Below are 17,811 nucleotides of genomic sequence, written 5' to 3'. Positions count from 1 at the left end.
GAAATCAAACAATATGATACATCTTATCAACAGAATGAAGGATAAAAAACATATGTTCATTTTAATTGATGCTGAAAAAGGATTTCATACAATTCGACATCTCTTCATCATAAAAACCTTTAAAAAATGGGAGTAAAAGGATCATACTTCAGCACAATAAAAGCCATGTAAAACAGACCTACAGCTAGTGTCACTCTGAATAAGGAAAAACTGAAAGCCTTTCTTCTAAAATCTGGAACACAAGAAGGATGCCCACTTTAATGACTATTATTCAACTTGGTACTGGAAGTTCTAGCTGGAGCAGTTGGACAAAAGAAAGAAATAAAGGGAATCCAAACTGGGAAGGAAGAAGTCAAATTATCCTGGTTTCCAGATGATATGATCTTATAATTGGAAAAATCTAAAGATCACATCAATAAACTATTAAAACTATTTAGTAAAGTTGCAGTATACAAAATCAACATACAAAAATTAGTATCATTCCTATATGCTAACAGCAAATTTTCTGGAAAAGAAAGCAATAAAGTAATCCTATTTACAATAGCTACAAAAGAATTAGATACCTAGGAATAAACCAAAGAAGTGAAAGATCTCTAAAGTGAAAACTGTTAAATATTTATGCAACACATTGAAGAGGACACAATAAAATGTAAATATACCACAAATGTATGGACTGGAAGAATCAATATTTTTTAAATGTCCACACTACCCAAAACCATCTATATACTCAATGAAATCCAGTTAAATATCAATGATATTCTTCACAGAAATAGACAAAATAATCCTAAAATGTATATGTAACTATGAAATAATCAGAATAGTCAAAAGCATTTTGAGCAAAAAGAGCAAGAGTGGAGGAATCACATTACCTGAATTCAAATTATATCACAGAACTATAGTAATCAAAGTAGCATGCTACTGACATAAAAACAGACACATAGACCAATGGAATAGTACAGCGAACCTGGAAAGAAATCCACACATTTATGGTGAACTCATTTTGACAAAGGTGTTAAGAAAATTCATTGGGGAAAGGACAATCTCTTCAATAAATAATGCTGGGGAAGCTGGATATCCATATACAGAAGAGTGAAACTAAACTCCTCCCCCTAATTATATAAAAAAAGAATTAAAGACTGAAATCAAGGACCTAAAACTATATTTTCCAGGACATCCAAGACATTTGCTGAGCAAAGTTTTCTTGAGCAATCCCCCACACGCACAGGAACCAAAGCAAAAAATGGACAAATGGGATTACATTGAGTTAAAAAGCTTCTGCACAGCTAAGAAAGAATCAACAAAGTGAAGAGACAACCCACAAAATTGGAGAAAATATTTGCAAACTCTCCATCTGACGTGTGATTAATAACCAGAATATATAAGGAGTTCAAACAACTCAACAAGAAAAAATAGTCTAATAATCTGATTTAAAAATGGGCAAAAGATCTGCACACATTTTTCAAAAGAAGACATATAAATGCTAAACAGATATAGAAAAAGATGTTCAAAAACACTGAATATGAAAGAAGTGTAAATCGAAACTACAATGAGATATCATCTCACTCCAGTTAAAGTGGCTTTTATCCAAAAGACGGGCAATAAGAAATGCTGGTGAGGATGTGGGGAAAAGGGAACTCTTCTGCACTATTAGTAGGAATGTATCAAATAAATTAGTACAGCCACTATGGAAAACAGTATGGAGGTCTCTCAAAAAACTAACAATAGAACTACCATGTTATCCAGCAATCATCTAGCTAGGTACTTATCTATAAGAAAGGAAATCAGTATATTGGAGAGATATCTGCAGTATCATGCTTATTGAAGTGCGATTCACAATAGCCAAGATTTGGAAGCAACCTATGTGTCCATCAACAGACAAATGGATAAAGAAAATGTGGTACATATACACAATGAATTACCATACTCAGTCATAAAAAAGAATAAGGTCCTGCTATTTGCAACAACATGGATGGAACTGGAGGAGATTATGTTAAATGAAATAAGCAAGGCACAGGAAGACAAACTTTGCATGTTCTCACTCATTTGTGTGAGCTAAAAATTAAAACAATGGAACTCATGGAGATAGAGAGTAGAAGGATCACTACCAGACGGTGAAACACGTTAGGGGTTGTAGGGGAAATTAGGGATGGTTAATGGTAACAAAACTATAGTTAGATAGAATGAATAAGGCCTAATATTTGATAGCACAACAAGATTACTACAGTCAACAACAATTCATTGGCTGGGCATGGTGGTTCACGCCTGTAATTCTAGCATTTTGGGAGGCCAAAGGGGGCAAATTACCTGAGGTCCGGAGTTCGAGACCATCCTAAATGGTGAAACCTCATTTCTACTAAAAAGTACCAAAATAACTTACCAGGTGCACACCTGTGGTCCCAGCTACTCGGGAGGCTGAGGCAGGAGAATTGCTTGAACCTGGGAGGCAGAGGTTGCGGTGAGCCGAGATCGCACCACTGCACTCCAGCCTGGAGGGCAGAGCCAGACTCCATCTTGAAAAAACAAAACAAAACCCAATAATTTATTATACATTTTAAAATAACTAAAAGTGTATAATAGGAATGTTTGTGACAGAGAAATGATAAATACTTGAGATGATGGACACCCTATTTACCCTGACATGATTATTACACATTGTATGCCTGTATCAAAATATCTCATGTATCCCATTAATAATACACTACTGCATACTCATAAAAAAAGAGTTATAGCCACAAAATGGAATGCCCTGCAGCCATAAGAAGGAATGAAATACTGATAATATTGTTTACTTCGGGAAAACCACAGTAAATTGAGAATGCTAAATAAGTGAAAATATATATGATGATCATCATCATAAAATTTACTTTGAAAATAAAATTGCTTTTAACATGAGTACATTTTTAAAACAAAATCATCAATATAATATTTCACTGAAAAATAATTAAGGCAATTTGCTCTTCCTGTTTTTTCAAATAATTTACAAATGTTAACAAACAATAATTACTATAACCTCTATTTATACCAACTTCCCAGGAAACTAAAAAGGATTAAAAATTGTAAATGTTGCTAATTTAACTGGGGATTTCTATGTTTGCTACATTTTTCCTCAGTGCAATTTTTTTTTAGCATTACGTACGTTTTTTAAAAGTATTCTTTCTAACTTTTCTAAAAACTAAAACAACACATTTCCTTTTTAAATTAATTTTCCTGTTTATTTATACTATTGGATATTGACTTTAAGATAAGCAGAATGATTTTCTTAGCAGGAAAGATAAATTAGCAAATTTATGAACAATGTTTATATTTACACATCTTCTGTAGTAAGATTTTCATTAAAGTTATCTAGCTTAATTCTTGCTTTCTTAGTAAACACAATCTTCTAAGTTTTACAACTGCACTTTAACTTCTTAAGTATGATATTTCACACTGAGGGTCATATTCACCAATTTTAACTTGCCATACATGTTACAAGTTCCAGCAAACTATTTATCTTTTTCTATTTTCCACCTGAATAAATAATTTGAGAAACAGAAACAGAGACAGGGAGAGAGAGACAGACTGACCCAAGAGGCAGAAAATAATACAGAAAGTCACAGAACAAAGAAAGAGGAGAGATAGAGGATAGCAAAATAGATATAGATAGACATAGATACAGTCATGCATTCATTAATGAGAAGGATACATTCCAAGAAATGCATGCTCCTGTACTTAATACTATAGAGAATTGTAAAACAATAGTAACTGTTTGGGTATCTAAACATATCTGAACATAGTAAAGATACAGTACAATTACTGTGTTATAATCTTATAGGACCATCATTGTATATGTGGTCCATCATTGACTTAAACATTGTTATGTGGTGCATGACTGTATATATATGTATAATACATATACATGTGAAACAAAAAGGGAAACATATTGAGACAGAGACAAAGAATGAGAATCAAGAATGTTTCCCATATACAGACTTCCACATTCTTTGATAAAATATCACCTTTCTAAATCAGTAATGCATGTATCCCATCATGAGAGCAGATATATTCTAAATTACCTTACAGTAATGCTGAGAATTATAACATCATTTTCCTAATCAATTTCCATTGTAACTGGTGGCTTTTATTCATGAGTCCGATGTCCAGGGACCAGGTATAGTTTACGACATTGGAAACAACAACAAAATACACGGGATTAAGCCCATAACTAGTTTCCACTGGACTATATATTAAATAAAATAAACTTATCATAAAGAAAACATGTAATAAATTAATAAAAATACATCTGGACAATGAAAATCTAATATCTTCAACCTAAAGTTATTCCTTAAATAGGTAGATTGCTTTTTAAGAAAATATAATCTCAAAATTGGTGAATCATTCCTTTGAATTAGAGAATATTCAGAAACTTTTGAAGTAAAATATTTGCTAGCTTAGCAGTGCCATCAAAATTCTCATAAAATTACTTAAAAGAAAGCAACGATGGGGTAACCCAGGAATCAACAAATTAATCAGTGATATATAATTGTAATTTCCATTCACTAAAATATAGATAGGACTAAGAAATTCCATACCAAGGTTTGTTATGATAAAATTGAAGATGTTCACACTCCTACAGTCTATCAGAGGCGTGAACTTCTACAACTATTTTTCCAATTATTCCGAAATGTTTATATGAGGCAAGCAAAGCCATTTTGTCTTCTGCTTTCTGCTTCAGTTCATTTCATCACTCTGCTCTACATTTTATCCTACATTTCATCATTCTAACATAGTATTAGCAAAAGGGAAGAAGTTGGTATTTCACAACCTGATCCAGTAAACCTAATCTGGAGATATGTATTTGTGAGGATCACAAACCCCTGCATACGGGCATGAGTTCACGGTTCAGTTTCACTGTCTACTAGATATCTCACCTTGAAAAAGTAATTGAACCTCAGGTTAATTAATCTACTTGTCAGGGAAATAGGCTTGTCAGCACCCATGTTCATTCCAAATGGTTGCTGTAAGAGATAAATATGTTGACATTTTAAATGTATATAACACACTAATGGCATAATTAAAATTCAATAAATAGTAGAGAGCACATGGAAGAATGTATGGATAGATAGATAAATGGAATGAAAGTGGTTAAGTCCTGGGACATAGGAATACAATATGGGATGTAGTACTACATAAATTCATTTTGAAGAACTGCTTCAAAACATATAAGAATGATTACCTCTGAATAATTCAATCAATGGTAAATAGAAGATCCATCTCAAGCTTAACGGAGTCACCATAAATATATGCCTACAAAACATGGGAAATTTTGTTTAACTCTGTGTAAGTTAACATGCCAAAGGTTACCTTCTAAGCTACCTCCAAAAACAGAGCGTAGATCCTACAGTTTTCTCTAGGGTACCAAGATACTAGACCCCAATAACAGTACTGGTTTCAAAAATGTTTTTCTCTCTTTCAAAAGTTTGCTTGCTCCTCCATATATTGATAATATTTCATAAATATTTGTTGCATGAAATCACTAGGTCCCATGTTGGAGGTATTATTTCTTTATTATTTGTTCTTGAGTGAGGACAGTTCTATGTTGTTTGATATCTGTACATAGACAACATTGGTCATTCTCAGTGTTGAATAAAAGTAGAATTTTAATAAAATTCCAATGAGTTTAATAAAACTTGACTCATTAAAATTGCCCTCAATTTGATGGTGGAATAGACGCTTTGAGCACAGTTATAATGTAAGGGATGAGAACAGACAAGAATAAACATGTTTCTGAGCTATAATCAAGCAATAATAGCACGTGCTACCACTTCTGGAAACCCATATTCAAGAAGGCTAATATTTCTGCAAAGAGTCCCAGCTGCTATTGCCCTAAAAGATGCTAAAGCAGCATTTTCCATTGTCGGTTCTTTTTTTTATTATGGCTCCTTCAGCCACAGATGCACAACATGCTGTCAGGGGAGCTGCTGGAACATGGGCCCAAAGGCCAGTCTCCAATCATCAAGTCACTCACCAAATTCTTAGCACATCTTCACTGTGTATTATATGCTGAGTTATATTGTGGAATAATACAGTCGAATAATCTAGCCTGATGGGCTTCATACCCTACTGGGTGAGCCAATGAATAATTAATATGGAATTATAAATCATAATATTGTAAAACAAAATGTAGGGTAGTCTGAGGGAAAATAAAAAATGGAGAGTAATTTCACTTCTGATTTATTTCAGAGGAATTAAATTTAGGCCTAGAGGTTTTGTACAATTGACTAGGAGCTAGCCAGATGAGAACTCTGTATGTGTAGGTGTGTGTGTCTGTGGGACGGTGTGAAAAGAGAGAGAGAAACAGAGATGGGGGTAGTGAATAATTTACTGTTTCCGGAAGAAGAAACAAGCAAAAACAACGAGGAAGGCAGAATAAATAGTGGCCATAATTAGGAGGTTGGTATGGCCAAAGGCAGGATGAATTATCCTTCTGAGCCAAAGCTGCCGTATGTTTTTTTGTGAAAAGCCTAGATAATTGAGCTCTATTGTTACACACAACACACACAGACACACACACACACACACACACACACAGACATCTACATTTCTGTATTTGTCTCTGATCAATGCTGCTTTCTTTTTCACTATATTGTAGAGATTGTGTATGTCCAGGCATGTGTGAGTGTGTCTGTGTGGGTAAAAATAACATCTTTACCCACATCCTTAGGTTTTGGATTTTTTTTTATTATTATTTGTTTGTTTTTAATAACCTTCTCTGTTGGATTCACATACAAGTTTATGGCATTTAGGCTGAATTTAAAAATGTAGATGGAAGTGACTATACTTTATTCTCAGCTGTTCTTTTAACCAGACATTTAAAATATTAATTGTGCTGCAGTGATATGCCAGGTCCTGTTCCTGGGAATAAGAAAAGTATTATTATTGTGCCAGCCTTGGGTCTGACACCCTCTTTCCTTAGAATTAGTGCTTTCCCCAAAATTTATTTGACTTCCCAATGAAACAGACTTTCACTTAATCAAGGCACCACTCTTTGAGTCTAGACACATCCAGACATTTATGAGATTTATTAGTGATAAAGTTTAACATAGCTTACTCTCAAGCTGAAATCTCCCTTTCTGTCTCTCTCTCTCTCTGTCTCTCTCTCTCTCTCTCTCACACACACACACACACACGCGCGCGCGAGTTAAAATTTAAAAGGAATGTTTTAGGAAATATAAGTTTTATATTCTGGAAAAGAAAGAATCAAAATTGTTGAGAAATACATGCAGAGAAAATAAATACAAATATACAAAGTGGTGATGATTACTATTAATTATTTGATGAGTAATTTTTATATGCACTTGGATAAGTGGTAATTTCTCTAGAATACATAAAAGTCACCGTATAACCGGGGGGGTTGGTGGGGGGGGAAGTTTGAAATTAGAAGAACAAGGCAAAATTGAGACAACTAGTTTTTCTATGGAGAAAATAAGCTTTTTCTTGTTATTAGTGCTTCAAATATATTCAAACAAGCTTAACAATATTTCCAAAAATGGAAATGAGCATAACAAAGAGCACAAATTACACATTTTGTTGAGAAACTTTAATGCTTAAATAAAGATAATTAAGTAGCATGGGTTAAAATTTTCAGTAAGAAAGATAAATAGAAAATCTATTTTAAAAAGTCTCATGCTTCTACTTTTTCAACATATGCTATACATTTGTAGGGCACAGAAGTAATTAGATAACTCAGTGTTTTAATCAAGAAAGTCCTCCGGATGTGTATGGCAGAGTGGGTGTCTGATTCAGGGTAAGAAGCAGAATTACATTATTTTAAAATAACAGTGGTAATTTTAATCAAGATTTTTGCCTAAATTTGTGAGCTAAGTGATAGCTGATTACATAATAATCAAAAATGTAATCTTGTTAAGAGGCAATGCCCAAATTTTCATGTATCTAAAAATAATCATTGAAATTTTATCTCCAATTAGATCTACATATATTAATGAAAAAGGGGCAGATTTTCCTTAAAACTAATTCTTATCAATAAACCAGTAATGCAAATGTGGTTACTATTGCATAATTGACATGTAAAAGATGGCTTTAAAATTGATTAATTAATAGACATGCAAATAGTTCAATATTACTTGAACATTTAGCTAATCAGTTGTTCATTTCTAACTACTTCTTTTCTTCCAATAATCACATATTTATGGAGAATCCACTGTGTTCTAAGCATTGTTCTGGGTTCTGGAGAAACATTAGTGAGCAAATCACAGGAAAACTGGTTCTCAAATTTGCCTTGTTCTTCTAATTTCAAGTTGTAGGAAAGACATATGCAGTTATCTTGGGAAAGGTCATTTCAGCCATGGAGAACATCCAGGATGAAATCTTTAGGGCAGAAGCATTCTCGAATTATTTTAAAAAATAAAATAAAAGCGGAGGTGAGTGTACCTGTTACAGAGTGAGCAGGGAGTTGAGGGTCTTAGGACAGGTATCACTGAAGTCTTGACATCTGAGAAAAAATATGCTTTAATTATTTCAAAGTTCAAAGCACTAACTTCGTGATATTAAAACCATTTCCACTCTGGCTTTCAGGTGAGAAGAAATTTCTCATCTCCAAAGTATAGTGTAAAGCAGTGGATTTCAAACTGTTTTAAGCAGCTTAACCATTTTTTGCAATGAAACTTTTATGGAACTGCTATATATAAAAGGCAAACTCAGAACAGATCTGTTTGAATAATGGTAAAGGAGCTAAACTCAATCTATCACATACCCTGACCTTAGTGGCAGCGAAGAGATTCTTAGAAAAATGTTCTAATAACTAGACAAGATGATCTTAAAGCTCTGTTCATGTCTTTGGTTTTATAAGGTAATAAAACTTTCTAGAAACTGCCTAACATATCATCAAATTGAATAGTTACTGTCCATTCATTCCTAGGCTCTTCTTACAGTGCTGTACCCCTTCAAAAAAAAAAAAAAAAAAAAAACCTTTGTTACTAATTAAATTTGCCACTAAATTTTTTAAAAAAGACATTTGAATTAAATTGATTATGACTATTTCCTCATTTCTCTTAGTTCCTTTTTTTTTTTTTTTTGCAAATTACCTCAAGGATATATTTCCCAAAACCAATTTCAGAGAATCACAAAAAACATTATGAGCTGCTTATTTATATCTCTTATGGTGTCTAAAAGTAAGAAAAATATTACTAATAGGAAAAATTACTCACCTCTAGTATTATAATTTTATAATTTTTTAATGTTTACGATTCTCATGTAGATTTGGGATAATGCACAGATTTTTATTTTTTGATCCAGGAGCAATATGTACGCATATGTAAATACATGGGCAAAAGGTTGTTTGGCTACATTTATTCAAGTCAATAGGGAGTCCATAGGGATTCTGGACGTCTTTTCGTTTTTATATCTAACTACTAAATCTCATTCCTTCCAAAAGTCAATGAAAACCCAAATAAATGTTAATGAAGTGAGCAAAATATTTTAAGAAATTTGGCACAAAAATTTCCAAACCACAACACATCAGATTATTTCTGTTAATCTTCTGCAGTGTTTTTAGTTGCATTATGTCCCTGTGTTCTATGCCACATGTTTAAAATCAGTATGAAGAAAAAGCAAGGTCAGGTCATTTGTCCCATAAGCAAACATAAATAAAATAAGTTTTTGCCCAAAAAGAGAGTTTCTCACTTATATTTAACTAATGTCAATGAAAGTTAAAAGAACTTTTATTTAGCTTATGTTATTTAAAATAAATTGTAATAGGCAGGCAGCAACTTAAAAACTTGTCATTACAATCTTCCCAATGATGCCATGTTCTTTTTGGTTCTAGATCTTTATTACATAGTATTAATTTCCCATTGCTTAAATTGTTATTGTTATTGGCTTGCTAGGTACTTTTCTTCTTCTTTTTTTGATCCAGAGACGCTACTTTTAATTTTGAAGGTTACTTGCACAATATAGCTGCTGTAGATAATGCCACAAAATACAGAATTGGAAAGTGCCAAGAACTATTTTCTTCAGTCCCTGGTAACAGTTCATGACACTTAAAAAAATTACCATCAGCAGAATGTTGAAGATAAATAACTATAATTCTGCAGAAATGCAAAACATAAACCTTTGATCTAAAGTGATATTTATTAACCTGAATGCGAGATTAACTATAACATTCATCTTGAGTAATATTTTGTACTCATCTAGAACCTTTTATCTTAGACTCTAAAAAAATTTAAATACATTAATTCCTTATAAGACTCCTCTAGCTAGGTAATAATTTTAATTTCTCCTTTATTGATGGAGAAATCAAGACACTGAGATGAATTCGAAGTCATATCATAAGTCAATTCTGACTGAAAACAAGAGTTGTGGTTTGAATGTCTAGGTTTCTAATATAAAGTTGCTATTTTTAATCCCAAAGAGCTTTTTCAAAGAATAATTTTTTCAGAATATGTTTTTCTAAATGATTATAGAACTGGTGCAAGTATTTCTTCAGTAAATAAGAAAAAATGTTACATTTAAATATTATCTTAAGATTTTCTAACATATAAACTGAATAGTTATATTGAAGAAACTTATTGAATAGTTACTTGCTCAACAACAACGAAAGAATGTAAGAAAGCTTATAGAAAGGTGGAATCTTACTGTGAGTGTACATTTACAGTTTAAGATCAATTTTCATTATGGACATAATGTTTAATTCATAATTTGCTCAGGCCAGGAAACAGTGATGATGAGAAAAGTGCCAACAAGTTGAGGTCTATTCTGATCTCATTGTTGTGAAGAATGGTCATACTGGTATACGTAATTGAAAGTTACAGTTACATAAAGAGTGGCTCTCCCGTTACAGTTGTAGATAAGTCTACAATTAGATATAGATTTTTCTAAATCTTTGTATATAATCACACTTCACCAATCATTCATCTGAGAAGTCATCTCTTATCTCCAAGTCTATGTCACATCCTGTACAATATGGTTTTGCAGCATCATGTCACTCTCATAGTAATTAGCAAGCTGTACATTTATATTTATTTGCAAAATTGTTTAATTATTTCTCTTCAGTATCAGACTGTATGCTAGACTAGTTTGGAGACAGAATCTGTTTTCCACTCCATTCCCAATACTTGGTACATTAGCTTTCCCATGTTAAGTATGAAAATATTAATACATTAAGACATTTTAATTGGAATGGGATATTTGGCTTAATTGTGCTTCAGTCAAAGATATTTTTCCAATTGTGTAATGTTACTATGCAATTATGGAAAAGCACCCCACATCATTTATTCATACAACATAATGGGACTAATGATAATGATTAATGGTAAAGGGGATAAACTCAATCTCTCACATACCCCGATCTTCGCGGCAGCTAGGAGACTCTTTCTTAGAAATATTTTTTTAATAACTAGACTAGATGATATTTAAAGTATAACAATGCTTCCAGCATTTTGTTGCCTTAAGATGCCAATTGGAAAATGAACCAAATCCTCTATCTAGATTAATGTAAATGTATTAATGTCACTTACTCTGAGATTATATTGCCATTATTAAAATAAATGTGAAATATTATAAATTAATTTAATGGATCTCTTAAATAAAGCCCACGTACTTTAGGGGAGAAAATGTTTTCCCTCAGGCAACTGTCAAGCCTTTTGTTACATCTCTAGTTTAAGTTCCTTTTGGATCTTTGATGCCTACTGTTAGATGTGGGAGAGAGAATGGATTCCCAGAATGGAGTCATATAGACCAATTCAGTGTACATCCTTTGAAACTGCCCGGGATTTGTGAGATTGCTTTAGTTAACCATTTTGTGGAGTAGCTGAATTTTCAAACAGACCAGGGTGTTTTACTTTATTAACTAAGCTAAAATATTTTATGTTGCATTAACTTGTCTGAATTAAACAAGCATTGAAAAACTTGGTGGAGTTAACAAAAAAAGAAATTTCACCAAGTATTATTATGCTGTAGAACAAAATGCTTAAGCACGGTCAACATGACTCGAATTTTAACTGAAATTTGGAAGTAATTTGCTGTTTGTTAAGACGGATATTTTCTTAAACACCTGCACCCCTATGTGCATATGTGTGCAAATGAACACATTATATCAGGTGCATTGTACACATCAACAAAGGCAAAAGTAGCAGAGCAATTGTTTAACACTGCCCTTGTAAATCACAAGTGGTCCTAACCTGCAGTCAGGACAGGAACTCAAGTCTTCTGACTCTGAGTCTTGTGTTCATTTTACTGAAGTGCTCTTAGAAGGTCTGTGCTATAGAATTGTCTTTTGGGTTCCCTCAATGTGTAGCTATATAATCTCTCCCAGTGCTGATTTCTTTTAAAACTCTATATTGGAGAAATGAAAGTCTTACTTTTATTTGAAGTATAATTTACTAGACTAATTTAAATTCATATGCAAATACTAAACATCTCAGACTTATTCATAATGGCATTTATGGTATTTGACAGTGTAAAGTTTGTGTGTGCGCTTTAGGCGTTCACATTAATTTCAGATACATCCAGTTTTTCAAAGAGGCAGCAGAATATCTTTTGCTTAATATAGACTCATTTGGAACAGAAATCTTCTCATTTTATTTTTGGATATCATAATGAATGCTGCTGATAAAGCCATATGAAATCATAGATGTGTACATGACTAGAATTTTCCTTTTCTGATTTTTTATAACTTTCAAATATTGCTTCTGGGTGTACTTTTAAATTAAATCAAAATAAATGCATAAGAGAAAAAAATCCTTCACATAATAGCCCGTCAGTAAAATTAGTAAAACCTGGAAAGCAATTTCTATTTTAGTATGTGGATAAGGAGATAAGACTCAATGTCTGTTCATTTTCACTGTGGCAAGAAAAAAAAAGGGTAATTTTCAGTACTCTTGCTAACTTCTATTATCCACACGGGAGTTGTTATTATCTGCATAATGTACTGAGGCATTTGCTATTAAGCTTACTGTTCAAATTAGTCTCCCTTGGTTTCAAGTCACTTTCACTTGAAACGATAAAATTAAATTAGCAGAGTCTTACCCAGGTCAGTGTAAAGTTGCTCCTGATGAATTTTCCAAGATAACAGATTGCTCTGTTATCGTTTTCATATCATAACTTTGGGTGCAATTGAAACAGATATTTTTGCCCCATTTGTAGGGACTTTTTTACTAAAAGAGGGCAATGTATAATTTTGTTTAATTCAGTTTCTTTCATTTTGCTATTGTACAGCAGCTTAAAATAGCAATAAAATGCACATTTTAAAGCATATCTTCGACTTTTATTTTGGTGTTTTAAAGTGCAATTAGGTTTATATTAAAATTAAAACATTGATATGATAAAATAACTCTGAATCCCAATTGTAATAAAAATTGCATTTTTTCTTTGAAATATGAAGTAAACTTACTCTGTGAAATTATGTTTAAGAATGAACTAGCCACTTTCTTTCTCGCTGTAGTTTTCCCATTCTATATATTATTGTATTTCTTTTGTTTCTCCTTGACATGTATTTATCAAATATAATTAGAGGAGGTTTTGTTTGTTTGTTTGTGGTCTCAGAGTATAGGGATTTCAGAGAAGAATTTTTTAACAAATGACAATAACTAGAGCAGGCACATAAATAGTATTTTTACATTAAAATTATATTGAATTTTGTCACTGCAGGGGGAGGGATACAATGTGGAACTGACAAAGATTCAAACATTCTGAACAACTGAGGTAGCTGTATTTTGCCCTGATTGTTTGAAGCTAGAGTTTTGTTTTTTTTTTTTTTTTGCTGCCAGGCTGTTTTTAGAACGAATTCTCCTCGGTTACTCAAATAAATCTCTTCCTTCATACTCTGTATTTTTTCATCGTGTTCTCTCTGCTTAGAAAGATCTCACCCTATTCATTGCTTGATTAACTTTTTTCTCCTTCCAGCCATAGTTTTGTCACTTCTGCAAGTGCTTCGCTGACATTCTTAGACTAAGTTGAATACACATCTTTTGCATTCCTGCAGCACCTTGTTCTCACCTCTGATTATTAATTGTATCTTAGCTAGCTCATCTTTAAGGCATGAACTGCCTCATTCATTTCTATTTTTCCAGAGTTTCACAATTTTTAATAGAGTGGAAATGTAATACTATTTCTTGAAAGACTGATTGACTAATTAAGTGAATGAATAATTCAGTGATATGTTAGGTAAATTGTTTAGGGAAGTAAAAGTAAATGACAACAACAAAGAAGCTAAACGTGAAAAATCACTTAAGGTGAAATAAAGCTTTTCACGATAAATTCTATTCCATCTTTTCTTACAATGTCTATGTATTTCTGACTTAGACATCACATCTGGTGCTCTCTGTCTGTGTGTGTGTGTGTGTGTGTGTGCGCGCGCGCTATGAGACAGAGACAGAGAGAAGGCAGAGAGGAAAGAGAGGGCGAGAATGAATGTCTTTAGACAAGCATCCTCTCTTCAGTTTCAATTCTCTACCACTCTCCAATTCATCAAATCATCTGACCACTTCACATCTTTATGTTACCTGACTTACCCCAGAAAGCAAGCATTTGAATTTGAAGCCTTTTCTTCTAACTACTTGGAACTAATAATGGTCTACTAGGAAAGGGAAATTAAAAAGAAGTATTTGCTTTATCCTGACAATTTTTTTAGCACAAGGATTGCCCGTTATATTACTTTGAAAATTCTAATCTTCTAGTACATTTACTTCTCCTTTTTTTAAATTAGTTACTCATTTTAAATATAAACTTTTCAGAAAAACAACCACATCTACACAATCCCTATAAAAAATATTAAAATCATACATTTCTGGAGATCAACAGTCTATCATTGATCTGACTACAAAACCTGACTAGAACTCATGTAAATTTAATGTTGGTATTTATTTATTCCACTTAGAGTATTTATACATTTTGCAGCAGAAATATGAATGTAGTTGACTATGAGTTGTGAATATTTAAAATATGTTCCAAATTCCTTCCTAAAATAAACATAAAAGTAATGTAAATTCTGAAACTCATCTGGTCCCAAGAATTTTAAATAAGGTAGTACAGAAACATAAAAAATAAATATAAGACTATTTCAAATGTAAATATAGGTAGACTTGGAATAAATAAAAAAGAAAGTTCAAATGCAGATGCACAGATTCTACAGTTTTATATCATTAAAAAGTTGATTCAAACTGTACCTTAGCTGGTGCAGTGACTCTCGGTGTAATCCCAGTACTTTGGGACACTGAAGTGGGAGTATGAGTTGAGCCCAGGAGTTCAAGACCGACCTGGGCAACATAGTGAGACTCTGTCTCTCCCCACAAAAATTTAAAAATTAGCCTTGTATAATTGCATGCACCTCTAGTCCCAGCTCCTCTGGAAGCTGAGACAGGATGATCCCTTGGCCAAGGAGGTGGAGGATGCAGTGAAATCTGATCACTCCACTGCACTCTAGCCTGGGTGACACAGCAAGACCCTTGTCACCAAAAAATAAATTTAAAAAAAATGTAGTTTAATTTTCTTGACAGCTAAACCAAAGGATTAGAAAAAATTACTTTGTTTACACTACAAGTAAAAGAAAAATGGTCAGAGTGCAATGAAAAAATCATCAAACAATAATTCATAATCCATCATGTCTCTCTCAATTCTAATGCTATTTTGCCTGATAACTTGACATTATTTTATACATTTCTGAATAGAAAGTTTCTCCACTTATAGGATATAGTGATTGAAGTTAAAATTTTGTGAGTGTCTTCCAGTTTTATAGTATCACCAGTTGGGTCATAAAGTAAAAAATAAGAAATAATAGTTAATATAATCATCTCAAATATAATTATAGTTAGCATAGTTATTTAGACCATTCACTTATTATCAGCAAAATATAGTTATCAATAACTCTGATAAAAGTAAAAAGAATAAGCATTAGCAAGAAGTTCTGCAGAAAATCGATAGTTTATTGAGAAAAAAAATGTTTTTCCTCTAGGGGACAGGCCTTTGTGCAGACTATATATAGTGGCTCCAAAAAGGAGTACAGAGTAACACCTCCCATGGCTGGCAGGGAAAGGATGCTTTGTTTAGTGATATTACATAGACATTCAATTTTTTTCTCCTATGGGAAAGCTATTTTTAACTTGAATCTAGGTATGAACCTGATTAATATATCTGGTTACTATAATTTCTTTTCCAGGATAGAAATTCCCATAATTAGTCACTTTAAACAACTCCTTTATCAAGTTGTGTTTAATAATATAATCAGCTAGACTGTTTATTTTTATCTCTTAAAATATATTACTATAATATTTAAGTTTAAACATACCCATAATTAGGCTACCTTAATATAACGAGTTAACTTTTTATTCTCCTTTTCATGCATACTATTTGACATACAATAAATTTTAATATTATCTAGATACTGGAGATAATTATGAAAGATAAAGATTTAATACTGTAATAAAACATTTTATCCAGAGAAGCAGTTCCCGGAGACACAATTGACACCTCTTGCCCAACATATCTTAGGCATAATACTTGAAGTGACTAGTTAAGGAGAGTGGTGAGTTGCTCATAACATATGAAACCCTCTGTACATATGTTCTCTTTTCATACTATGTTTAAAGTTATTGCTCGATAATTCTAAACCTATATGACTAGAAATTGAGATTTTCAAAGCAAAATAAGCTAATTTTTTTTAAAAAGAATTTTTGCCTTCAGTGTTTTTTGGTTTGAATCATGTATATTTCACATTAGGCAATTATTTTATATCCAAACAGGGCCGCCTTTCTTTGTATCGATTTGAACCTTATCATCTTGAATTCAGAGAAGTGGGACATTATAAGGCATTTTTAAAGAGCTTTTTGAAAAACTTTATGCTAACTTGAAAGAGCTACCATAGTGTTCAGGTTATATACAGAAAAACTTGACATAATTTAAGTTTAAAATTAGCAGATATATGAATATACACAAATGTATTCAGTTGTACAAAGTAAAAGTTAATTTTAAAGGTCAGAAAAAATGGTGCGGTCATTAAACAATTATTAATTTTATATTAAAATTACATAATCTATCATACTACTGCATAAAATTATTTTTTACAACTGACTGACAAGATGTGTGCTATACAATCTGCCACAAGTGCAGGGTCATTAAACTGTTACACTCAGGAAGGCCTGAAAGTTTAATAGGAATTTACTACAAAATACGTTTTCTCAGAGTGCTAAAATATTTTAACCATGTTGAAAAAAAGAAAGAAATATAGAAAATAAAGAAAATATAATGGGTTTATATACATCTCCCAATCAAATAAAAAACAGAACTATAAACATTTAGGCCAGTTACAACTGAAAATGATGAGTGCAGCTTTTTGCACAATGAATGAATTTTTAAAATTCCATCAATTGAACTTTTTCCTCAGCAAGCATATCAGAAGATGACTCAGTTCAGACTTGTCTGTTAATGTATTAATTTAAAAAGCTCTTATCTTGCTTTTGCAACCTCCCTTCTAAGCCAATATCTTTCTGAATGACACTGAACTTTAACAGAGAAAAGGTGCTTTCTATGCAGAAGATGAAAAATGCCTACAGCAGCAAAAAGTAAGCCAAATAGATGTGAAGCCAACAAAGTGCCTCAATGGGATGGGGTACAGCAGAGACACAGCTCTTTGTGAATCCATAATATCAAATCCTGTCTTAAAGCAGTGCACTTGTTCTATATACACTGTTCTAATGGTATAAATACCCTGAGAGTAGAATGATACAGCTCATGCATATTAAAGAAACACTGCAATGAATAACACTAGAATATGTTTTCCTACATCTGTGTCACTCATTCTGGGTAAGTATTTAATAGCCAAGA

This window comes from Mandrillus leucophaeus, unplaced genomic scaffold (assembly GCF_000951045.1).
Source record: "Mandrillus leucophaeus isolate KB7577 unplaced genomic scaffold, Mleu.le_1.0 Scaffold1286, whole genome shotgun sequence".
Classification (NCBI taxonomy): Eukaryota; Metazoa; Chordata; class Mammalia; order Primates; family Cercopithecidae; genus Mandrillus; species Mandrillus leucophaeus.
Note: the sequence above shows the minus strand (reverse complement) of the source record.